The following is a 25,893-nucleotide window of genomic DNA, read 5'->3' on the forward strand; positions in this document are numbered from 1 at the left end:
CACCCACAGAAAGGGGAAAGATAACTTAAGGTGTGCAGTTAGCGTGTATAGGTGCTGGTGCGGAGGAAAAGATAACTGAGAACCAGTGATATAAAAATATAACAGCTTTACTGTACAGTCTCTTGAAGGTACAATACCCTTTTGCAGCAAACAGATAAATCTTTACACAGACTGTAGTGCTTAAACGTGTTTGTGCTGAGGAGATGCTTAAAGAAGTAGAGTAGAGGTAGTTGTAGCAGTGCTTGAAGAGTTGAAAGTAAAGTAGAGAAGAGGAGTTTGTCAAGGGAGTCCCAACCAATGTAGCAATGTACTCTGCCGATACTTGAGAGAATACTGTGAGAAGTGTACTTGTAGCCGTGTATGGACTTTAGTCTGACCATCTTCTGTCTTTCAGTGTCAAGTGACTTGTCCTCCTAGGGCGATACAAGCCCCAGCCGTGGTTGCTTGGGTGAAGCTAAGCTCCAGGGGATGTCCCAGTTACCTGCACTGCGAGATAGGATACGTAGACCTTCTGGGAGATTTGTCCGATCCAGGCTAGTTCCTCTTTTGTATCAGGATACTGCCTTGCACTTTTTAGACTGGTTCAAGGCATGGGCTAGGATGTTCCCAGACTCTTCTCCCTTAATAGTGTTTAGCACTGCATAGTAGATATAGTATAAATACTGAAAGAATTAGATGTCTCTAGCTGCATCTGACCACATGTGTCTTAGACTAGACCAGAGCAGACTGAACTCTTGTGCCGGACTGACACTACACCTCCTCCCACCAAGTAGCAACTTCCGACAGGGCTAAGTAAGCTACCCTGTGAGTGGTGGAAAGGAGTATGTGTAAGAGAAAGAAAAAGATAGGCGAGAAGTAGAGAGCCTCTCCTATAGGTTAGAAAGAGCAGGTGGTACACAGTAAAACATTAACCTATTCCTAACTTCAGCTGTGAAAACACATAAGAGCATACATATAACAAAAACACTGACATCTAGTGGTGAAACTTTAAAGTACACTTCATCACCTCTTAACTTGGAGTTGAAAGCTTTTGCGACAGGTGTACCAGAGAAAAGAAAACTCGTGGTGGGATACCACAAGAGTATGAGGGGAAAAAAAAATCTGCACAAATTAGAGACAGGTTAAGAAAACCAGTGAAGTGATAACATTATGGTGTTACCTAGGCTATTTTAGATGCCCCAGGTAGGGCTTGGCGATTAATCAAATTTATTCGAATAATTTGCCCAGAATTTGAGAACCGATTAGATTTTTTTTGAAAAAAATGCGTTGGATGCGGGGAGCGAGCAGCCAGGAGCAAGGCGCATTGGTGGCGGCCTCCAGGTACTGAAGTAGAGCCTGAGGAGGGAGAGCGCCCAACAGTGTCCTCTGTCCCCGCCGCTGACCCGTCCCATAGCGGGACGAATCCACGCGATCCCCTCCCGGCCACACATGGAGCTCTCCAGTGTTTGGAGGAGGTCGCAGGGACTGAAGTATCGGGTGATAGTGTCGCTGCGGGTGCTAGAGCTGTACAGCAGGATCGGGGGTCTGCGCTGCGCCCCCCAATTCCGCTGTACAGCTCCAGTAACCGCAACAACACTATCATCCAACCCTTTAGTCCCTGCGGCCCCCGCCAGACACCAGGGAGCTCCATGTGCAGCCGGGAGGGAGCACGTGCATTCATCACGCTATGAGGCAGGGTTAGCGGCAGGGGGTATACCCCTCAGTGTGCAGAGAGTGAGAGGAGGTGTGCAGCCGGGCAGGGGGGTATACCGGGTATGTGCCCACCTGCTCCAGTGTGCCCCATGCTCTATGCTCCCCCCTGGTGTGCCCCATGCTCCTCCCCAGTATGCTCCTGCCCCATGCTCCCCCCCAGCCTGCCCAATCCTTCTCCAGTAGGTTCTGCCCCATGCTTCCCCCAGTCTGTCCCATGCTCCATGCCCCCCCCAGTCTGCCCAATCCTCTATGCTTCTCCCAGTCTGCTCCATGCTCCCCCAGTCTGCCCCATGCTCCCCCCAGTCTGCCACATCCTCTATGCTTCCCCAGTCTGTTCCATGCTCCCCCAGTCTGCCCCATCCTCTATGCTCCCCCCATTCTACCCCATGCTCCCCCCAGTCTGCCCCATCCTCTATGCTCCCCCAGTCTGCTCCATGCTCCCCCAGTCTGCCCCATTCTCTATGCTCCCCCAGTCTGTCCCATGCTCCCCCCAGTCTGCCCCATGCTCCCCCCAGTCTGCCCCATTCTCTATGCTCCCCCAGTCTGCTCCATGCTTCCCCCAGTCTGCCCCATCCTCTAAGCTTCCCCCAGTCTGCCCGATGCTCCCCCCTGTGTGCTCCATGCTCCCCCAATCTGCCCCTTGCTCCCCCCAGCCTGCCCCATGCTCCCCCAGCCTGCTCAATCCTCAATGCTCCCCCCAGTCGGCCCCATGGTCCCCCCAGTCTGCCCCATGCTCTATGATTCCCCCAGTCTGCCCCATGCTCCTCCATGTCTTCCCCATGCTCTATGCTCCCCCCCAGTCTGCCCCATGCTCCCTCAAGTCTGCCCCATGCTCTATGCTCCCCCCAGTCTGCCCCATTCTCTATGCTACCCCAGTCTGCCCCATAATCCCCCCAGTCTGCCCCATTCTCTATGCTTCCCCAGTCTGTCCCATGCTCCCCCCAGTCTGCCCCATGCTCCCCCCAGTCTGCCCCATGCTCCCCCCAGTCTGCCCCATGCTCTTTGCTCCCCCATTCTCTATGCTCCCCCAGTCTGCTCCATGCTCCCCCCAGTCTTCCCCATGCTCCCTCCAGTCTGAGCCATGCTCCCCCAACCACCCCCAGTCACCAAGGTTTCATGGGGCCCTATGACTCCTAGCTATGCCCCTGCCCCTCATCTATACCTGTAGTACCACTACTACACCCCTCATTTATACCTGTGCTACTACACCCCCATCTGTACCTGTACTACTACACCCCTCATCTGTTCCTGTACTACTACTACACCCCTCATCTGTAACTGTACTACTACTACACCCCCATCTATTCCTGTACTACTACTACACCCCTCATCTTTACCTGTACCACTACACCCTGCCATCTATTTCTGTACTACTACTACTACACCCCGTATCTGTACCTGTACTACTACTACACTGTCCAAAATGTAAAAAAACATCAGATTTTGATTTTTTTTGGTCATATCGCCCAGCCCTAGCCCCAGGTATAGAGTTAATCCCAGGGGGTATACTGTGGCCTGGGCCAGACTATACCCTGGCTCCACCTTATATAGATATATATTCTGGCCTAGCCTATTTTACACCAAGTATAGTTTGGCCCAGGACCCCCGGTGTATTCTCTGGATAGGGCTATACCTAAGTTTATTCTGGGAGGGGGTTAAATTGGCCTGCTACACCGGAATCAGCTGTCTGGGGAGATAAGGCACAAGATATTGATTTCTCCCCCGTACACTTTCAGAGGTGAACTGTGTGTCTATGGAGGAGAACGAAAGAGACAGCTAGTAGTATAGTGCTATAGTACATTTGCAATTCAAACCACAGCCCCCATATAAAATAACCTGTCTGCAACAACCCTTCACATACTTCCTTAGGCCCCGTTCCCACTGAGCAAAGGCAGCGGAATTCTGCGACGGAATTGTCCGTCGCGGAATGCCGTTAGCCTCCCGCTCATAATGGGAGTCTATGGGAGGCGAGCGCTCCTGCTCTGTACGTGCTGAAGAATGAACATGTTCATTCTTCAGCGCGTACAGAGCAGGAGCGCTGCCTTTGCTCAGTGGGAACGGGGCCTTAGGGTACAATCCACGGAAAGATAATTGGCCAAATCGGCCCTATCCGGCCGATTATCATTCCGTGTAATAAACACAATGATCAGCCGATGATAACAATCATCAGCTGATCGTTGATATAGGTTTGGACCTATAATTGTCAGGCAACGACCGTGCCTCGCTACATGTAATAGCAATGCGCGACGGGCGACCGACGATTCCACAAGCACCATACTTTACCTAAACATGTTGCAGGTCTTCTCCTGCACTCCTTCTTTCTCGCGGTCCTGCACGCAGCAGCAGCTTTGGAGCGGCCTGTCTGAGCTGCCAGACCACTCAGCCAATCACTGGCCGCGGCGGTCCCAGCTAGTGATTGGCTGAGCGGTCTTTCAGCTCAGACAGGCCGCAGAAAGAAGTAGCGCAGGAGAAGACCTGCAACATGTTTAGGTAAAGTATGGGGTTTAAACAAGGGCCGCAAGGACATCGGTAACAATGTCCCTGCAGCCCTCGCTAAACGATTATAGGACCGTGTAATAGGCCCAGTAAACGAGCGCCGATCTAGCGCTCGTTTACATTATTGATCGGGCCCCCATCGGCCATTGGAATAGAATCCTTAGATACACCGGTCTCGACTTGAACTAAAATGTTTTATTCTACAGTATTGGTTGCTCTAAAGTCTTGGCCACTAGGTGTCTTTTCTGCAATCTGCTGTCCAATGCCTATTTTTAGTGGAATTGTTTTTCTAGTAATTTACACAGGAAGACAAGACACATGAAGAGGGGCTAAAGGCCCTATTGCACCAAGCGATTATCGGTCATATTTAGCCAATTATCGGCAGTTATGGACGATAATCGCTTAGTGTAATAGCTCGATGTCAACTTGTCTTTCAACATGTTGAAAATGAATAGAACAATAGCGACGATCTGCTGGCTGCCGCCCTGAGTAATAGAAGTGGCGGCAGCAGATCCCTCGACGATCTAAAGATTGTACAGGGAGCCCCTCCGCAGCTCCTCTTACCTGCTTGCTGTCAGCACAGGTAATAGCGCCAGCAGCAAGCGGGGAACGAGGAACAGGTCGGCACTCGCTTGCTCCTCCAGATCAGCCTTTATGCTTAGCATTTTCTTTGTGCTGGAGAAGGGAAGTATTGTGTACCTGCAGTCTATGTTTGTTTTTCAGAGGATTCCCACTGTTCTGGAAGGTAAATCGGGGCTTCCCTCCAGGGGCAGATTAAGGGTACCATGGGCCCCGGGCTGTTCAGATATTGTGGGCCCCATGCTCTCCACGCTCCCTCTAGCCTTGCCCCAACCCACTAACCACACCCCAACTAACTACGACTCCTCCCAAGCCACTGCTCCACCTTTTCCCAGGTCTTTTCAGCATTAAATATAGTAATTTCCTAATTATTTAGCAGCCATGATCATTAATCCCTTCATGACCACAGGCAAACATATCCAGGGTTTTTAGCCTGGAGTTTTCCCCATGTTGTCCTCTTGACTGAATCCTGGTTGGTCAGTAGTCTCTCCTTTCCCAACATAAAGGCATCCATTCCTCTGCTGTGAATAAAAAACTATTCAAGTTACCACATGGCAGCTTGCTGGTGCCCCGGCTCCTCAGCTCTGCAACAAGCCATCAAGTGATGTCACATGATCTCTGCAGGAATTTTTGTAAAAGTAATATGACACAAATAATCCCCACCAAAGCCCATTGCAAAATAGAGACCGCACAGAACCCACTCTATTCACTTATATGTAAAACACATAAAACCAACTGCAACGTAATGTGTATTTAGCCCCGCACCCCTTTTCACGGCAGGATTCACTAAGAGGCGCACTCCTCTTAGTGAATCTGGCCGTTCGAGCGCCCGATGTACCAAATCTACACCTGCTTAGGATTTGCATCATGATAAGTGAGGCACGGGAGGAGGCCACGCCTCCTCCCCTCCTCGTCACGCCCCCAAGCTCCGCAAGCCCGCCCATCAGGCGAGCAGGACGTACATATGGCGTACGCCAGGTAGAAGGGGAGAATCTGCACCTTCTCCCTGGCGTACACCTCAGGCATAATGTTCATAAATGTCCCCCATAGAAATATAGGGGGAGATTTATCAAAGGGTGTAAATATACACCTGGTGTAAACTGCCCACAGCAATCAATCACAGCGCCTCTTTTATCCTACCAGAGATGAAAGCTGAGCTGTGATTGGTTGCTATGGGCAGTTTACACGGGGGGGGGGGGGGGCGTGATAAGGTGGGGAGGAGGTGTGGTCTCCTCCCATGCCTCATTTATCATGATTTATGGGTGTAAATCATGATCAAAATCTACACCTGCAGGTGCCTGGCCGGATTGAATAAGGCGTGGGCCTCTTAGTGAATCCTGCCGGGGATAAGGGGGCGTGCCTAATATAAGTCCGATCTTCGTAAATCCCCCCCCCCCCCAGGTGTATATTTACACCCTTTTATAAATCTCCCCCATAGTTTTATCCCAAACTCTGTATGCAGCAGCCTGATATATACAGCAGCCAGGGCCAGCCTTTGGATAGGTGGCGCCACGTGCGAAACTTTCTTGCTGGAAAGATGCTGGAAATCTGGGTGACCTCAATCATACTGACTACAAGATACTGGAAAGCTGGGTGACCTCCATTGTACTGACTACAAGATGCTGGGAAAGCTGGGTGACCTCCATCCTACTGACTACAAGATACTGGGAAAGCTGGGTGACCTCCATCATACTGGCTACAAGATAATGGGAAAGCTGGGTGACCTCCATTATACTGACTACAAGATGCTGGAAAGCTGGGTGACCTCCATCATACTGACTTCAAGATTCTGGGAAAGCTGGGTGACCTCCATCATACTGGCTACAAGATAATGGGAAAGCTGGGTGACCTCCATTATACTGACTACAAGATGCTGGAAAGCTGGGTGACCTCCATCATACTGACTTCAAGATTCTGGGAAAGCTGGGTGACCTTCATCATACTGGCTACAAGATAATGGGAAAGCTGGGTGACCTCCATTATACTAACTACAAGATGCTGGAAAGCTGGTGACCTCCATCATACTGACTACAAGATACTGGGAAAGCTGGGTGACCTCCATTTTACTGACTACAAGATGCTGGAAAGCTGAGTAACCTCCATTATACTGAGTACAAAATACTGGGGAAAGCTGGGTGACATCTATCATACTGACTACAAGATGCTGGGTGACCTCCATCATACTGACTACAAGATGCTGGGAAGGCTTTATGACCTCCATTTTACAATGATGTCGGGAAAGCTGGGTCACCTCCATTATACTGAATACAGGATGCTAGAAAAGCTGGGTGACCTCCATCATACTGACTACGATAAATCATTGCTAAATAAATCATTGCGAATCACAAATGCCATATAATGTTACTAGCCCAGGAAAGACTTCTTCCAGCCAGCAGCATATGGCAGTAGTATCAGTGCTGAGCACAGGCTGCTGCTGCTGCTTGCTCTGGTTCATAGCATGGTCAATGGTCTGTCCCAGCACACTGAGGGATGTGGCTGCTGCTATCTCCCTATGTTCTTCTCACTTTAAACCCACTCCCTCCTGTATCTACCTCCCCTTACTTGCTGCCCCTCAGCAGTATAATAAATGAAGGCTCTGTGCACTCTGCAAGAAGAGAATCAGTGTCCGACCCACGGTGGGTGTCTGGGGGCGGGGCTTGTCATCAGCGGACGAAGCTTACCAGGCCATACCCAGAATATTAATTTGCCAGGTCCCCAGTAAGCTTGGTGGGCCGGGGAGTGCCTCCTCACTGGCTGCACATCTAACTTAGACATAGGAACCTCTAAGTTAGATGTGCTGTCTGTCTGCAGGAGCGCCCCAAACAAACCACCATGGAAGGAGGGGAGGCGGCCAGATGGAGTGGGTGCTCTGGCAGACAGACAGCACATGTAACTAGCGCCCCTAGCGGGCTAGGAGTGATGCGCTGTGTGCAATTGCACAGGTCTCACACTCCAAAGGCCGGTCCTGACTCACGGAAAGTGTTAGCACAGGAACGACCCACGCGTTCTGCACAAAAGACACTGGGAAGCAGCACAAATTACAGCGCACTGCACAGAGATGTGAGTGTCCAACCTCTGCACATAGCACATGGTAGCTTGCTGGCGCCCTCAAGTGATATCAGTGTTGGCAGTCTGGCTGGCAGCAGCGATCGTTTTATTATAATGGGGGCAATCTTACTGGGCCCCCATGGAGTAAATGAGAAACGGCTGTGTACTGTGGAGGGGTTGATCAGTGGGCTCATAAACAATAGTTTGGGGTTATTTATAGCATGTGCTGTGGCAATGCCATAAATATTCAGTTGGGAGTAGCACTTTTAATTTACCCCTCTGGTGATCGCTGTTATGCTAGGAACTTACCCTATGAGACATTGAGCCTACATACCACAAGCCCTGTCTAGAGCTCATTGAGAACCAGAGCCCATAAATTACTTCTAAGGAAAACCATGATCATCTCATGACGTACAAGTTCTCCTAAATGTCTCAACAATTCTGCACAGGAAATTCATTTGAGGTAAATATCCCATTTTCCAGAGACTGATTAATATACAGAAATGAATATATGAGGAGCAGGTTTGTCATTACCCGCCCACACCACCCACCTCCTGCCACAATCAATAGTTAACCTAAATTATCACAAGACCATAAAGTTAATCTTAAACTGAGATGTTCTTAAATTTTCCTCTTGTACTGGTGTACATCCTTGTTAGTTAGGTTTATCATATACTTTGTGTATCAGTTCCTGCCTGCAGTCTTGGAATAGGAACTGAAATGCTGCACACCCGATACCTCTCATGACTGAGGTTTTGAGGTTACATCCAGTCTAGTGAATTCCTTGTGAGACAACTACATTGGCACTACCAATCCCTCATCTGTTCTGAGAGTCTGTTACAACACATGAGTGAAGATCATAAACTTTATCATCCTGGAGTCTAGACTTTAGCTTATAGAGCATTGTCTAGACTGAAATAACTTGCAGCTATCCTTGAGCTGTGAGAGATGTCAGGACTGTGCTGTTAAACTGGGGATGCTCTGGCAAGAGAATGAAGAGGTAGCATATAGCTGTCCTATATACAAAGAGGACATACGGTGGCACTATATACAAGGGGAGGGGGCATTTGGCTGCAGTATATACATGGTAGCAGGGGCGGTCTTGGCATTTCTGGGGCCCCAAGCAAAGTTATATCTGGGGCCCCCCCTCGACACGCGTTCCAAAACAATAGACCGCTGTGTGTTGCCCCCAGTAGTATATACCCCTTGTACGCTACCGCCAGTAATATATACTCCTTGTGTGCTGCCCCCAATAGTATATACCCCTTGTGTCCTGCCCCCAGTAGTATATACCCCTTGTTTGCTTCCCCCAGTAGTATATAGACCCCTGTGTGTTCTCCCAGTTATATATAGCCCCCGTGTGCTCCCCCAGAAGTATAAAGACCTCCTGTGTGCTGCCCCCAGTTGTATATACCCCCTGTGTGCTCCCCCACTAGTATATAGGCCCCCTGTGTGCTCCCTCAGGGGTATTTAGCCCCCCTGTGTGCTCCCCCACTTGGATATAGACCTCCTGTGTGCTCCCCCACTTTGATATAGACCCCTGTGTGCTCCCCCAGAAGTATATAGACCTCCTGTGTGCTGCCCCAGTTGTATATAGACCCCCTGTGTGCAGCCCCAGTTGTATATACCCCCTGTGTGCTCCCTCACTAGTATATAGGCCCCCTGTGTTTTCCCTCAGGGGTATTTAGCCCCCCTGTGTGCTCCCCCACATGGATATAGACCTCCTGTGTGCTCCCCCACTTGGATATAGACCCCTGTGTGCTCCTCCAGTAGTATATAAACCCCCTGTGTGGTTCCCCCAGTAGTATACAGACCCCCTGTGTGCCACCAGTATTATATAGACCCCTTGTGTACTGCCCCAGTAGTATACAGACCCCTGTGTGCTCCCCCAGTTATATATAGACCACCTGTGTGCCTCACAAGTAGTATATAGACCCCCTGTATGTTCCCCAGTAGTATATAGACCCCCTGTGTGCCCCACCAATAGTATATAGACCCCTGTGTGCTCCCCCAGTAGTATATAGCCCCCCTGTGTGCTCCCCCACTTGGATATAGACCTCCTGTGTGCTCTCCAAGTTGTATATAGACCCCATTCTGCCCCAAGTAGTATATAGACCCCCTGTGTGCTGCCCCCAGTAGTATATAGACCCCTCTGTGAAGCCCCAGTAGTCTATAGCCCCCCTGTGTGCTCCCCCTGTTATATAGCCCCCCTGTGTGCTCCCCCCATTTATTTAGACCCCCGATGTGCGCTCCCCCAGTTAATCAGACCCCTGTGTGCTCCCCCTCCCATATAGTATATAACACAATAAAACCAACAGTTATACTCACCTGGGTCCGGGCATCTCCTCTTCTATTCACTCTTGTGGCCGCAGGAAGGGTTTTCCCTGCGATCACAAGAGGCCGCACTCCCCTTGTCCTGGCGCCGATGCTCCAGTGATGTCACTGGAGCACCGACACCACAAGGACAGAGCTGCCACTTGTGAGTTGTGACCGCAGGGAAAACCCTTCCTGCGGCCACAAGAGTGACTGACAGGAAGGGGGCCAATGTCTCCCGCCCTGTCAGTGCTGCTGCTGCATGTAACTATGAGCAGGGCCGTCTTAACAGCATTATGGGCCCCTGGGCAGAGGTGCGAATTGGGCCCCACCCCCCGCGGCCGCCGCCATCAAAACCCCCCCATCTTTGCAACCCCGCCCCTAGCCAATACAATAATTACGTACAATAAAAAATACAAATTATTGTTAACATAAACTTTAATTCACAACACAGTCTTTCAGCAGCGCAAAAACAAAAAATAAAACCAGACCAGGTTGGCTTCAAAGTATCCAAAAAACGCAATGGAGACAGCACTTCCAACAGCAATCTGCAGGGTTTATTGTCACACCAGTGCAACATGTCTCATATATACAGAGGGGCAACAACATGACTATTATATTTGAGAACCATGTTGTCTCCCTGTATGTATACTGTATAATACAATATACAGGGAAACAACATGGCTTATATATAATATAATAGTCATGTTGTTGCCCCTCTGTCTATATGAGACATGTTGTCTTGCCCTTCTCTCTCTATATATATATATGCCAGATAACAAGCAACAAATATTACTACCGCATACTGACTAACACCACCGCTGCTACTGACTAATCCACTGTACACAGATCACTATCACCTCATCCAGTCATATAGAGGTACCCAGCTCTACACAGGTTCTGTACACCATATACATTACAGTGCAGATACATCAAGTGACTCACATGGGACGTCTTCTCTGATCGGAGTTCTTCCCTTTTCATCTTCTTTTCCATTTGCCCTGTGCCGTTATGAGAACTTCTCCGAGCCACGAATCCACAGAATCTGGCAGACAGACATATTAGGCTCCACACTCTGTCACCATCCTCATCTCTCTACACACTGCACATCTGTATTGGCCCCTTATAAATAGCTCCCCCTGTATTACCCCCTTATAGATGGCTTCCCCCTGTATCCCCCCCCCTTATAGATGGCTCCCCCCTGTATCCCCCCCTTATAGATGGCTCCCCCTGTATCCCCCCCGTATAGATGGCTCCCCCTGTATTACCCCCTTATAGATGGCTCCCCCTGTATTACCCCCTTATAGATGGCTCCCCCCTGTATAACCCCCTTATAGATGGCTGCCCCCTGTATTACCCCCTTATAGATGGCTTCCCCCTGTATCCCCCCCCCTTATAGATGGCTCCCCCCTGTATCCCCCCCTTATAGATGGCTCCCCCTGTATCCCCCCCGTATAGATGGCTCCCCCTGTATTACCCCCTTATAGATGGCTCCCCCTGTATTACCCCCTTATAGATGGCTCCCCCCTGTATAACCCCCTTATAGATGGCTGCCCCCTGTATTACCCCCTTATAGATGGCTCCCCCTGTATTACCCCCTTATAGATGGCTCCCCCCGTATTACCCCCTTATAGATGGCTCCCCCCTGTATCCCCCCGTATAGATGGCCCCCCCCTGTATCCCCCCGTATAGATGGCTCCCCCGTATTCCCCACTTATAGATGGCTCCCCCCTGTATCCCCCCCTTGTATAGATGGCTCCCCTCTGTATCCCCCCCTATAGATGGCTCCCCCCTGTATCCCCCCCCTCGTATAGATGGCTCCCCCCTGTATCCCCCCTATAGATGGCTCCCCCCTGTATCCCCCCCCTCATATAGATGGCTCCCACCTGTATCCTCCCCTATAGATGGCTCCCCCTTGTATCCCCCCTCGTATAGATGGCTCCCCCCAGTATCCCCCCTCGTATAGATGGCTCCCCCCTGTATCCCCCCCTCGTATAGATGGCTCCCCCCTGTATCCCCCCTATAGATGGTTCCCCCCTGTATCCCCCCCCCTCATATAGATGGCTCCCACCTGTATCCCCCCTATAGATGGCTCCCCCCTGTATCCCCCCCCTCGTATAGATGGCTCCCCCCTGTATCCCCCCCTCATATAGATGGCTCCCCCCTGTATCCCCCCCTATAGATGGCTCCCCCTGTATCCCCCCCCTCTCGTATAGATGGCTCCCCCCTGTATCCCCCCCGTATCCCCCCCTATAGATGGCTCCCCCTGTATCCCCCCCTATAGATGGCTCCCCCCTGTATCCCCCCTTATAGATGGCTCCCCCGTATTCCCCCCTATAGATGGCTCCCCCTGTATCCCCCTTATAGATGGCTCCCCCTGTATCCCCCCTATAGATGGCTCCCCCCTGTATCCCCCCTATATCCCCCCTTATAGATGGCTCCCCCTGTATCCCCCCTATAGATGGCTCCCCCTGTATCCCCCCCTTATAGATGGCTCCCCCGTATTCCCCCCTTATAGATGGCTCCCCCCTGTATCCCCCCCTATAGATGGCTCCCCCCTGTATCCCCCCCTATAGATGGCCCCCCTTTATCCCCGCTATAGATGGCTCCCCCCTGTATCCCCCTTATAGATGGCTCCCCCCTGTATCCCCCTTATAGATGGCTCCCCCCTGCACAGCAGATAAAAAAAACAAACACCCAACTCACCTACCAGCGCTCCCCCGTCGCTGCTTCCTCTCCTCTTCTGCCCCCGGCTGATGCGTTGCTCCCTGGGGGATTCTCCGGGAGCGCACACATCCGGAAGCTCAGTGTGCGCCCAGGCCGGGACTTCAGGTACAGGAAGCCCCAGCGCCGCGCACTGAGGTTCCTGATGCGTGCGCTCCCGGAGAATCCCCCGGGGAGCGACGCATCAGCCGTGGCCGGATTTCCTCTTGCGACCGCAAGCAAGAAAGTGCTTGCGGTCGCAAGAGAAGGGGAAGGGGGGGCGCGCAGGGCTGTCTTATTCATTGGGCATGGGAGGCGGCTGCCCGGGGACTTATTGCACTGCCGAGACTTGTTTTGTACCACGTGTTATGCGCGGATCAGTCTCAGGTGCTAGTTCTCCTCTGTCCTATCTAGTCTTCTCTCTCTCTCTCTCTCTCACACACACACACACACACACACTAAGCCCCACCACTCACAGGAGGGTTAACACGGCCCCTGTAGGAGGAGTTAGTTCTTGGTGGGAGGAAGTAGTCAGTCTTGATACAGTTCTTAGTGTTAGAGGAATCAAAAACAAACTAGTCTCAGCAGAAGTTAAGCTAGGGCCTGCCTTAGGCCAGGACCCTTGACAGGGACACAAAAACAGACTTTCTTTATGCAAGCAACTAAGACAATTATGCAGTGCTAAGCTCTACTAAGGGAGAGAAGCCAAATAGGAGATACCTTGCCCACACCAGGAGCCTCTAAAAAACGTGCAGGGCAGTTACCTGAAGCAAGAGGAACTGACCCCAGTAGGACAAAGCTACCCTGAAAAGGCCTACGTATCCTACTGCGCAGAGCTGGACGACACCCAGATAACCAACGCCTGAGGCTCATATTACCCACTTAGGATGGGTATCCCACAACTAGTGGACATAAGAGCCATTATAGGCATCCATGAGTGCAAGTATTCTCTTATCTCTTCTATTTCTACATCTGTTCCGGCAAAGCACACTTACTACATTGGACAGGGTTCCTCTGGCAACTCCTCTCCTCTCTCTCTGTACTACAAAGCACCTACTACTACAAATACTGGTCTTACCTCAACTGTCAGCACTTACGTTATATATAAAGATTTGCACTGTTTTCATCACGTGTACTGTTTGCCCTGAGTTACTCTTCAGTAAAGTATTTTATTTTTACTAAAATGCACGGGACTCTAGTCTGCTCCTTAAGCCCCTGCACCTACAAATCTCAGTACACTTGGGCTATTCTCTCTTTATGTGTGTGTGGCGGTACCAACAGTCCGGGGTGGGTCTACTACCACTCCAGGCTACCGTCACAAGTGCCCAAGTGACCCTAAACAACCCTGAGTACCCAACCGCCGCCACCACACTGCAAGATGAGGGCATTGAAGCTATGGACTGGCCCGCCCGTTCCCCAGACCTGAATCTGATTGAGCACATTTGGGACATCATGTCCAGCTTCATCCAACAATATCACATTGCACCACAGACTGTCCAGGAGTTGGCGGATGCTTTAAGTCCAGGTCTGGGAGAAGATCCCTCAGGAGCCCATCCACAAGCTCATCAGGCGCATGCCAAGGTGTTGTAGGGAGGTTATACAGGCACAAGGAGGCCACACAAATACTGAGCCCTAATTTTGTCTTGTTTTAACCCCTTCGGTACCAGGCTAATTTTCATTTTTGCGTTTTTGTTTTTTCCTCCTTGTGCTTAAAAGGCCATAGCACTTGAATTTTTACACCTACAGACCCACATGGGCCCTTATTTTTTGCGTTTACTAATTGTACTTTGCAATGACAGGCTGAATTTTTGCATAAAGTATACTACGAAACCAGAAAAAAATTCAAAGTGTGGTGAAATTGAAAAAAAACCCCGCATTTCTTTTATATGGGGGGAATGTGTTTTTACACCATTCGCCCTGGGGTAAAACTGACTTGTTATACATGTTCCTCAAGTCGTTACGATTAAAACGATATTTAACATGTATAACTTATATTGTATGTGATGGCCTGTAAAAAATTCAAACCATTGTTAACAAATATACGTTCCTTAAAATCGCTCCATTCCCAGGCGCTTTTATCCTTTGGTCTATGGGGCTGTGTCAGGTGTCATTTTTTGCGCCATGATGTGTTCTTTCTATTGGTACCTTGATTGCGCATATATGACTTTTTGATCGCTTTTTATTACATTTTGGATTTGATGCGACCAAAAATGTGCAATTTTGCACTTTGGTTTTTTTTTGCGCTGACGCCGTTTACCGTACGAGATCAGGAATGTGATTAATTAATAGTTCGGGCGATTTCGCACGCGGCGATAGCAAACATGTTTATTTATTTACTTTTATTTATAACTTGGGGAAAGGGGGGTGATTCAGACTTTTATTAGGGGAGGGGGCTTTTTACTAATGACAATCCTTTTTTTTTTTTTTTTTTTTTTTTTTTATACACATATACTAGAAGCCCCCCTGGGGTTAGGGTTATTCCCCCTGGGGGACTTCTAGTATATACACTTTGATCTCTCATTGAGATCTTTGCTGTATAGATATACAGCAAAGTACAATGAGATCGGCACTCGTTTGCTTTCGGCTGCTGCAGCCGATAACAAACGAGTGCCAGACGGGTACGGCTCCATCTTGGAGCGGTCCCCGGCCGGCTTCAGTTACGGAGATTGCTCCTCCGGGATAACGTCCCGGAGGAGCAATCTTCTCCACTAGACACCAGGAAAATGCTGTATCCGGTAATCAGATGCAGCTGTCATGTTTGACAGCTGCATCTGATTACTGTATTAGATGGCACGGCGATCGTACCGTGCCCGCTAATACCGGCGGTCCCGGGTTACAAGCGGCACCCGGGATCACCGCGATTCAGAGCGGGGTCGCCGCGCGCCCGCTCTGAACGCCCGCACCAAGGTAATGATACAATACTAAAAAAAAGTGTCAGATTAGACAAGATTTCAGAAAAATCCAAAGAAGCCCCCTACTGGCCAAATATTTAATTGCAGATTGTGGCACAAAAGACAAAGACAGTGATGGGTGTAGAAGACAGCAAGATGAAAATCGATATATGTAACATGTATCAAACGACAATAGCTACATGTAGCAGTCAGATACGATGTAAATGATGTCAATTTACAACGGATGTAAATAATAGAAAGCCAAATGTAAATGAATTACCTAAAAATATATCTAAATAATGTGTAAATATATGCAATATAACGTCTTTATATATAATGATATTGCTCCAAAAATGCTAGTGCAAAATAATTTAAATATAAAAATCCATAGTAATAAGTAATGATAAATACATAAAATATTATCAATTCACAAACAAAATATATCTGTGGTATTAGTCCAGCGGCATGATCTGATGAAAAGTCCTGTAAATGGTACATAATGAGGCATATAATATATAGTAATGAAAATGAAACATATATGTTTGTATAGTCATTATTTTCATATATATATATATATATATATATATATATATATATATATATATATATATATATATATATATATATATATGTGCCACACTTTGCAATTTAGTATTTGGCCAGTAGGGGGCTTCTTTTCAGTTTTTTTATCAGTTAGTATTGCATCATTACCTTGTAGAAGTATGCTTCAATTAATGCAAATCTAATACTGTTCTATATGTGTATGTAATAAAGCTTTAAGGTATATGCCGGCTGTGATCCCCCTGGATATGATATGATTCCAGAGAATGTTCCTGATAACTAGTATAACTTCTATTTCTATAGAACTGATCTATTTCTATTATTACTTCTATTTCTTACTATTTCCATTATACCTTCTATTTTCCTTACCAGCAGCCATTTTGCTGTGGGTTGTTACAATCCATTTCTGCTAGGAATAAAGGGAGACATTTATCAAGACTGACGTACAAGTACGAGTAGGCCAGACTGCAATAACGCCAGACGCAGGCATTGTGCAAAAAGCTAAAAGTGCTCTGGAGCAGGTGTAGACTTTTGCCTGGTTTACACCTGTTTCCATAAACTTTGATAAAGATAAAATGAGAAAAATATAGTAGTTTCCTTATAGTAAGGAGAAAACGACAGAAAAACTACAAAAAAAATAAGAAAAACAGCTGGCAGCTTTTGTCCATACTTTACAGTGTTTTTTTTTATAGACACAAAGAAATCCTGTGCAAAAATTGTGTCTGAGGGAAGTCTAAGGGTACTATTACACGGAACAATAATCAGCCGAATCGGTCCTATCCGGCCAATTATCGTTCCGCGTTGTCATCGGCTGATCGTTGATATAGGTTTTGACCTATAATCGACGGTCGCTGACCGCCAACCGTGCATCGCTAAGTGTAATAGAGGTGCACAGCCAGAATACAGAATACAGAGCAGTGTTTGAGGCAAAGCCAGGTATGGATCCAGCAGTCTGAAGGATCCTGAGCAAAGATGGGAAACACCTATCCTTGCTATACACACATGAGTAACATCACTTGTGCGCTGAAGTGCTGGGGAGGGAGCGGCCTCTGGTGATCAGAGGTATAATGCTGCCTATGGCCACAAGTGTAATTGGCAGGGCAGGAAGCCAATAGCTCTTCGCTCTGTCAATCACAGCAACACTTCTAACTGCAAGCGCTCATCATTGTAGTTGCTTCTTGTGGCCAAATGTGTATATATATATATATATATATATATATATATATATATATATATATATATATATATATAGCTGTTGCACATCACACCTATAGCTGACACTAATGCCACTCGGCTACATTTAAAAAACCAACACCAGGATGTTGGTATATAATTTGATCAAACCATATTGCCCCATACACTATCTCCACACTGTGTCGGTCAGCAACCGCCAACCCAGCAAACAGGCACAGGCAGGGAAGGCATGGAATGGCCCTGCAACCCCAATGTCACAGGACCAAACCCAAAGGGCCCCCCCAAAACCCAGCAGGCACCACCGGCGGAGAAAGTTGCCGTCAAACAACACAACTGTAAATGTGGTCTTGTACTCACCATAGCTCCTGCAGGTAGAATGGGAAAGATAGGAGATTCTTGACATGTGGTCATGTGGTCATGCTTATTTGGGTCATGTGGGTCTTACAAAGAGAAATGCCAACTGCTCAGAAAGTGAGAAAAGTAAAATACGACATGGAGAGAAAAGAGGTGTTGCACATCACACATATGGCTGACACTAATGCCATTTGACTTCATTTAACCCTTAGGCGACCCTGGACATACCAGTACGTCTAGGGCCGCCTCCCTGCGTTCAGAGCGAGGCCGCGCGGCGGCCGCGCTCTGAACCGCCGCGATCCCGGGTGCCGCATTTAGCCCGGGATCGCAGCTATTAGCAGGCACGGTCCGATCGCCATCCCCGCTAATCGGGTTATCGGAGGCAGCTGTCAAAGATGACAGCTGCCTCCGATTACCGGCTGAAGCACTTCCCTGGTGTCTAGTGGGTGAAATTGCTCCTCCGGGACGTTGTCCCAGAGGAGCGATCTCTGTACCTGATGCCGGCCGGGGACCTCTCCAAGATGGCGCCGTCCCCTGCTTGGCACTCGTTTGTTTTCGGCTGCAGCAGCCAAAAGCAAACGAGTGCCGATCTCATTGATCTATAAGTATAAGTATAAAAGTGATGTTATAAGTAAAAAGCCCCCCCCTAATAAAAGTCAGAATCACCCCCCTTTTCCCAGGTTATAAATAAAAATAAACAACTAAATAAATAAATAAACATGTTTGCTACAAAAATTGTAATAAAAAGAGATTAAAAAGTCGCATATGTGCAATCAAGGTACCGATAGAAAGAAGACGTCATGGCGCAAAAAATGACACCTCACACAGCCCCATAGACCAAAGGATAAAAGCGCTATAAGCCTGGGAATGGAGCGATTTTAAGTGACATATATTTGTTAACAATGGTTTGAATTTTTTACAGGCCATCAGATACAATAAAAGTTATACATGTTGTATATCGTTTTAATCGTAACGACTTGAGGAACATATATAACAAGTCAGTTTTACCCCAGGGCGAACGGCTTAAAAACACAAACCCCCCAAATAAAAGAAATGCGTTTTTTTTTTTTCAATTTCACCACACTTTGAATTTTTTTCTGGTTTAGCAGTGTACTTTATGCAAAAATTCAGCGTGTCATTGCAAAGTACAATTAGTGGCGCAAAAAATAAGTGGTCATGTGGGTTTCTAGGTGAAAAAATGCAAGTGCTATGGCCTTTTAAACACAAGGAGGAAAAAACGAAAATGCAAAAATTTTAATTGGCCGGGTCCTTTAAGGCAGTGATTTTCAACCAGTGTGCCGTGGCGCCAGGATGTTGGTATATAATTTGATCAAACCATATTGCCCCATGTACCACGTGCCGGTCTCCTGGCTCACATGGGTCCCTACACTAATTCACCACTGTGTCAGTCAGTGACCGCTAACCCAGCAAAGCGTGCACAAGCAGGGAAGGGAGGCCATAGAATGGCCCTGCAACCCCAATGTCACAGGACCAAACCCAAAGGGCCCCGCCCAAAACCCAGCAGGCACCACCAGTGGAGAAAGCTACCGCCAAACAACACAAGTGTGAATGTGGTCTTGTACTCACCATAGCTCCTGCAGGTAGAATGGGGCAATATGGTTTGATCAAATTATATACCAACATCCTGGTGTTGTTTTTTGAATATATAGCCGTTCTACCTGCAGGAGCAATGGTGAGTACAAGATCATATTCACACTTGTTTGTTTTGTTCTTAAAAGCACGGTGTTGCTGTATTTATGTTTGCTGGACTGTTTATGCTGCAAGTCCAAGTCTGCTGTGAACTGTGTCCAAACACACCATCCCCCGGGAAGATCCCTACAATATATATATATATATATATATATATATATATATATATATATATTTATTTATAAATATGGCTTTGGTTCCCCTGTAATGGCAGCCTACATATGTTGTATGTGGGAGACAGGGAAATTTCCAATGCTGTCCCCCCACCCCTGTGGGCTGCTGAACAGGAGGCTCCCTATTTAGCAGCTTCAGGCCCAACATTAATTCCTCCAGCACTGCTGCACACTTCTGTTACCTGGTCACTCACTACAGTGACAGTACTGTGCAGCATTTCTAGACTTCTATGAGGGCTGCACACTCCCATACACAGGCTTTACTTGGGGGGATGACTACATTAGGGAGAGGGGCTAAGTAACAGGTGAATACCTACATAGGGAGAGGGGGGCTAAGTAACAGGGGGATGCCTACATGGCGGACTAACAGACGAGATTGCCCATATGGAAGAGGGTATCTACCATAGAAGATACCTACATGGGGGGGGGGGTAACTAATGGGGGGGGGTGCTATCTAACTAACAGGGAAATTACCTACAGTGGGGTGCATACTATGTTGGGGTACACTACATACTGGGTGGGGGTTTAACCACCAGGGGGATTACCTGGGTAAACAAACACAGGTAAAATATCTACAGGGGGACTAATAACAAGCGGAATTGCCTACAGCGGATGCCAAAAGGGGCAAAAGTGGGCAATGTTACAGTGTGGGATGATACAGATGGGGAATTTGTATAGAGGTGCGGATAGTGCTAGAGCTAAAAGTTTTGCCACTAGATGTCGCTACTGTATATATATTTACTTGTATATTGCACAGATGTAATGAGTTATTGTTTCTCTGTGATCTGAACACCAATGAGAGCGCTTTCTTTTCTCCACCTATCTCTATCCTCTTCTTTTTCTTCACTCTCTTCTCCACCACTCACAGGGGTTATTGCATACCCTGTAAGAAGTCATATGGGGAGAGGAAGTACACACCCACACTTAGTCAGTCCAGTGTAGTCTAGTTTGGAGTATGGTAGTGGACGGACACACATGGAAGATGTAGAGACTCTTTTCTTAAAAGGAACACTTCTTCAACTTATGCAGGGCTAAAGCACTCAAGAGAGGACAAGTCAAGGATCATCCTATCTTGCAGCACAGGTGTAACCAGGTAGTTTTGGCTACCTTGCTCAACTCAGGTAACAAGGACTGGGGCTTGTGTCACCTTGTTAGGACGGTTCACCCGACACTGAAGGGCAAAAGGGGTTTCACGACAGAGGTCGAAACACAGACACAAGTATTCTACTACTCTCAAGTATTCTCTTTCTCCTTTCTCTAAAGTTCCGGCAGAGCACATTTCTAAACTGGGTTGGGAGTCTCGCGACAAACTCCTTGCCACTACTCTGAACTTTAAAGACCTACTCTACTCCGCTATAATGAACTTACTCTAGTTGTCAGCAAGCAACCAAGTCAGTACTATCAGTCTACCTCTAAAGCTCTCAACACAGATTTTGTCCAGCCAAGTGAAAAGTCTATTGTCAACTGGTGTATTAAGTGCTCCCTCAGTAAAGAAGAGTTTATTTATGGTAACGGGAGTGGTTATTGTTCAAGCACCTACACAGTAGTTACACCGTCCTTGTGTCATCTTGCCTTTCTGTGGGTGGCGGTAATGACAGTCCGGGTGGGTCACAACTTCACTCTGGATCACCATGATAAGTGCCCAAGGGACCCACTCACAGTCCCGCAGGTCACCGACCACAGGGGAAAGGGTATAGCCAGCCGTCCTAAAGTAAAATCAGGTGTGCCTCCATAACTGTGTGCTCAAACGGCACTGGCATCACGACAGCTTACCATCCGACTGAGCTATTCTCCGACCAACCACCACAGTAGTGGCGTCACACAGCACCACCTGGCAAGTGACTGGTCGTCCATAGTGCACCACAGAACGTTAAAAGGAAACTGACAGTACAGAAAGGCATATATTCGAGATGCCAGTTTCCAAATTTCCAGATGCCAATATTTATCGATAGGATTTGCAGAATTAAAGAAACATCATAGAAAGAAATCATTTAGCATTTATTATAATCTTTTACAGGGGTTATTTAAGAGTCCAAAATTGGTACTATGCTATCAGGCTAGGCGAGTTTGAAGCACCTTTCCTTTCTTTCTATCTTCCCTATTCTCTCTATCTTTTTTCTATCTTTCTTCCTTCTCTTCTACACCCTTACCTTCACCCCCCCACCCCCTCCCCTTTTTTTTCCCTTTTCATATACAGTGGTACCTCGGTTCTTGAACTTAATTGGTTCCGGAAGGCAGTTTGAGAACCAAGCAGTTTGAAAACCGAGCAGTGTCTTCCCCTAGGAAATAATGTATAAGTGATTAATTGGTTCCAGCAGCCACCAATAATTACCTACAATACTCATTTATTACACTGATAAGTGCTAAGTATAATCACTACAGTACAGTACAGAACAGCACTATACTGTACAGGACATTAAACATAAGAAATGTTCATCAGAACCAGTAATTATAGTACAGTAGTCATCAACTCCTCACCCATCCTTTACTGTATAGCGTCCCCCCCATCCAAGCACTGTAATGTATGGGAGATGGTGGTGCACTGCCTGGACTACTACTACACTGTATATGCACTCCAGCAGTCTTATACAGTACAGTACTGTATGTGAAACCTCACTACTGCTTAACTCGCCAGGTACAACCCACCATCCACGCTCGCAAAAACGTTCGAAAAACATTCCAAAACCGAGCAAAGTTCGAATTCCAAACACTACTTCTGGGTAAATTTTCGTTCGAATACCAAGCAGTTCGAGTTCCAAAGCGTTCGAAAACCGAGGTATTACTGTATATGTTTTGTTTATTTTCCTGCCCCTTGTAGTTTGTTACTGAAATATACTGTGTGTGAACCCAGCCTTATACAGATATCACTGAAGACACGAGCCAATATTATCCGTTAAATATGATTCTTTATGGTTCTTTTTATTTGCTACTCTGTTTTGGTATGAGATCTATTTTTCTGGTTTGCTATAATAAAATATTAGGACGGTAAAGGCGGTGGGTGCAGCTCACTATAATCTCCAGGGCCGAGGTCACAACTAGGCAGTGACTACCCTGATCACTAAATATCAAACAGAGAATAAAAGAAAGAAGCCTAGACCTCAAAGCTAGTGTAGGTATGCAGATGGGTAAAAATTGGTATGTGAAATGAAAATGGATAAGTGAAAATCCACAAAATGACAAGAACGGAATAAAAGCAGTTCAGGCAATGGCAACCCTAAGTAACAAAAAAAAAAAAAAAAAAAAAAAGGAGAGAGAGAGGAGCCTGGATGTCCAGGCAATATACCTAATGTCCACTTGACATTCCAAATAAAAAGCAATTTAATATTGGTAATAAAAGTAAAAATAGTGAAAATCTCAAAGCATGAATCAATGCGTCAGTGTAAAAACCGAGATATAAATATAATTACTAACAAACACACATATTAGAAAGAACAAAAAAACAAAAAACAATAATACATAGTTTAAAATGTAAAATGTGACATGTAACCATAGGGCCCTTATGGTGTTATGCTAGTCACAGCCGTGGTAAAGAGACACAACAATAGCGCATTGGAATATATTAAGCGCTCTAGATCTATAAGTCTCAGCTGGACTGTCCTGCAAAAAAAAAAAAGGAATCACACTGAATTGGAATTAAACCACACTGGGATTGCAGGAATGGCACTGTACTGTCACAAGTCTCAGCTGGAATACACTGCAGCGAGAGTAGAACCACACTGGACTGTGATTGCTGATATTGCACTGTAGTACCACAAGTCTCAGCTGGACTACACTGCAGTGAGAGTAGAACCACACTGATAAGCAATGAAACCACCCTGGGATTGCTGGCAGTAAATGGAGTGCTGGTGCTGGACTCCTGGTTAGTCCATGGACTCTCTGCTCATTAGCATAGGGGAGAGATGTTAAAGCAGAAATCCAGACAATATTGTGATATTGGTGTTAAAATAGAGGTACAGTGCACGGTGGCACCTCTCACCCGTCCCTCGGCTTGGAGATGTTGTCAGGCCGGTTCAGTTCAGGTTAGGCTTAGTTTAAGTTCATGGGGAGCACTCTCACCAGCTGATCAGCAGCATGGCCTTGTTCTCAGATAGATGCAGGGAGCTGAGGTGCTAAGTCGCTGGGTCCTAATGCCAGTGGGTTCTCAATCTGATCGTTGGTAGCAGGGCCCCTGGCTACATGCGGTGGATGTATAGATGAACAAAATGTATGCCAGTGCTGTGTATATGCCAAACGCGTTTCAGAACCACTCCTAGGTTCCTTCCTCAGTGGCTGAATTTTATTTTATTTGTGAAAATAAAAAAGTTTCGGGCTATAAACTTATGGTTCGGTTTTAGGGCAGAGGTGAATCTGACAACCCCTACTGACTGGTGGACCATCATGAAAATAGTACAGGCTGCAGGAGCATCATGGCAAAACGAGCCACAGAGGTTGCAGTATGATTATAAGTGATTTCCTAGCTTCAGGATATAGAACTAGGTAATAGCGGAAGGTCAGACAGCATATATGGGAGCTTGCTTAGCCAATCACTGGCCATGGTGCTGTCCCATCTAAGTCAGCCAGTGATTGGCTGAGCAGGCTGTCTTTCTAGAAACAAACGTGAATACCAACTCAGTCCACTGCTGGCTATGGCGATGTCCAGTGGCAGTCAGTGTTTTGTTTTGTTTTTTATGTGCAGCTGCCATCATGCCAAACTTTGATTTGGTAGCGAACTGATTTTTTGCAAAAGCCAAAAAGACAGAAATGGCTGCACATCGCACCCATGGCTGACACGAAAGCTTATTCAGCTACATTTAAAACCAACATCAGAAGTTAGTATATAATTTGGCCAAAACATATTGCCTCATGTACCACGTGCAGGTCTTCTGATACACGAGTCCCTAACCAAAAAACATCACTGTGCCGGTCAGCGACCACAATCCTCGCAAAATGTGCGCAAGCAGAGAAGGGGGGGCACAGAATGGCCCTGCAACCCCATTGTCACAGGACCAGACCCTAAAGGGCCCCCCCGGACCCCACAGTCGCCACCGGCGGAAAAGTGGACGCCAAGGAACACAAGTGTGAACAAGCTCTTACCTCTCTCCATTCCTCTGCAGGTAGAATGGGAGAATACTAGGAGATCCTCCCCTTATGTGCACAGGTGCTTCCTGCTAATTTGGATCACATGGGTCTTACAAAGCACGAGTGCTAGCCACAATGAAAAAAGGGTCCTGTTATATGCAGCCGAAAGGCATTAGTATCAGCCATAGGTGTGAGGTGCCGCGCTTTTTTCTCTCCTGGATCGTCATTTTTTGCAAAGTTTGGAACAAATCTGGGTTTGGCACGCGAAGAAAAAATATTGTGATCCATAAGGGCTGTTTTTTTTTTTGTTTTTTTTTATTTTAGTGGCAGGTACTCTTTATTAAAGCGGTTCAGGGAAGAGAAAGAGTGCTGCACCTCACACCTATGGCTGATACTAGTGCCCCTAGGCTAAATAAAAAACACATCAGAATTTTGTGTATGAATTGATCAAGCCATACTGCCCCATGTACCTCGTGCCGGTATCTGATACACATGGGTCCCTACACTAAGTCCACACCGAGCCAGTCAGTGGCCACCAACCCCGCAGGCGTGCATAGCCAGGGAACAGGAACTCTTTATTAAAGACCTTTCACCAGTTTCATTTCACCAGTTTTCATCATTTCACAATTTCATGTTTCTTGGAGTTCATCCAAGGTATATATTGGTGGACTCTCCGACATATACTATGACAAATGCCTTAAGTGATATCTGCCATACATCAGACTACTATGTAAAGAAGTATCATTTAACGAATTGCAAAGCAACCTCCATGGTATACCATATGAATGGAGGCCACAGTGACACTTGTGGTAATGGGAGTCTATGGAGGTTACTGGGCACAGACATTGAGTAAATATGCAGCGCTGATGCAGTGTGAAAAAATCTGATGCAAGATGCCATAATCCAGCACTATATAGGGGCCCAGTTTAGTCTTTGCTCTGGGGCCCCTCTATTCTAACTACATCAGTGTCAGCACAGATCTCTCCCCTGTCCTGGAGCTTTACTACAATGTATCTGCCTGCGGTGGGATGTGTCATTTATATTGTAGCAAAGTGTCAGCTGTGAGAAGAGTCTATTCCAACTAGCATCATGGCTGATGGATGGCAGTGACACCATTACTA

The 25,893-nt window shown here is 47.2% G+C and overlaps 1 protein-coding gene across 8 annotated transcripts in view; it reads right to left on the reverse strand.

The window, feature by feature from the left end:
* The window catches only part of SLC13A3 (solute carrier family 13 member 3), a 458,185-nt gene that overhangs the window by 54,679 nt on the left and 377,613 nt on the right, over positions 1–25,893 (reverse strand). The window contains exon 1 of one of the 8 annotated variants that reach the window (XM_069952526.1): positions 21,918–21,987. The exons of the other annotated variants lie outside the window; for them this stretch is intronic. The gene's annotated coding sequence lies outside the window, so the exon portion shown is untranslated. Of the gene's footprint in view, positions 1–21,917; positions 21,988–25,893 lie in introns of those variants that run through there. 8 annotated transcript variants of the gene reach the window in all.

Source organism: Dendropsophus ebraccatus, chromosome 14, assembly GCF_027789765.1.
Source record: "Dendropsophus ebraccatus isolate aDenEbr1 chromosome 14, aDenEbr1.pat, whole genome shotgun sequence".
Classification (NCBI taxonomy): domain Eukaryota; kingdom Metazoa; phylum Chordata; class Amphibia; order Anura; family Hylidae; genus Dendropsophus; species Dendropsophus ebraccatus.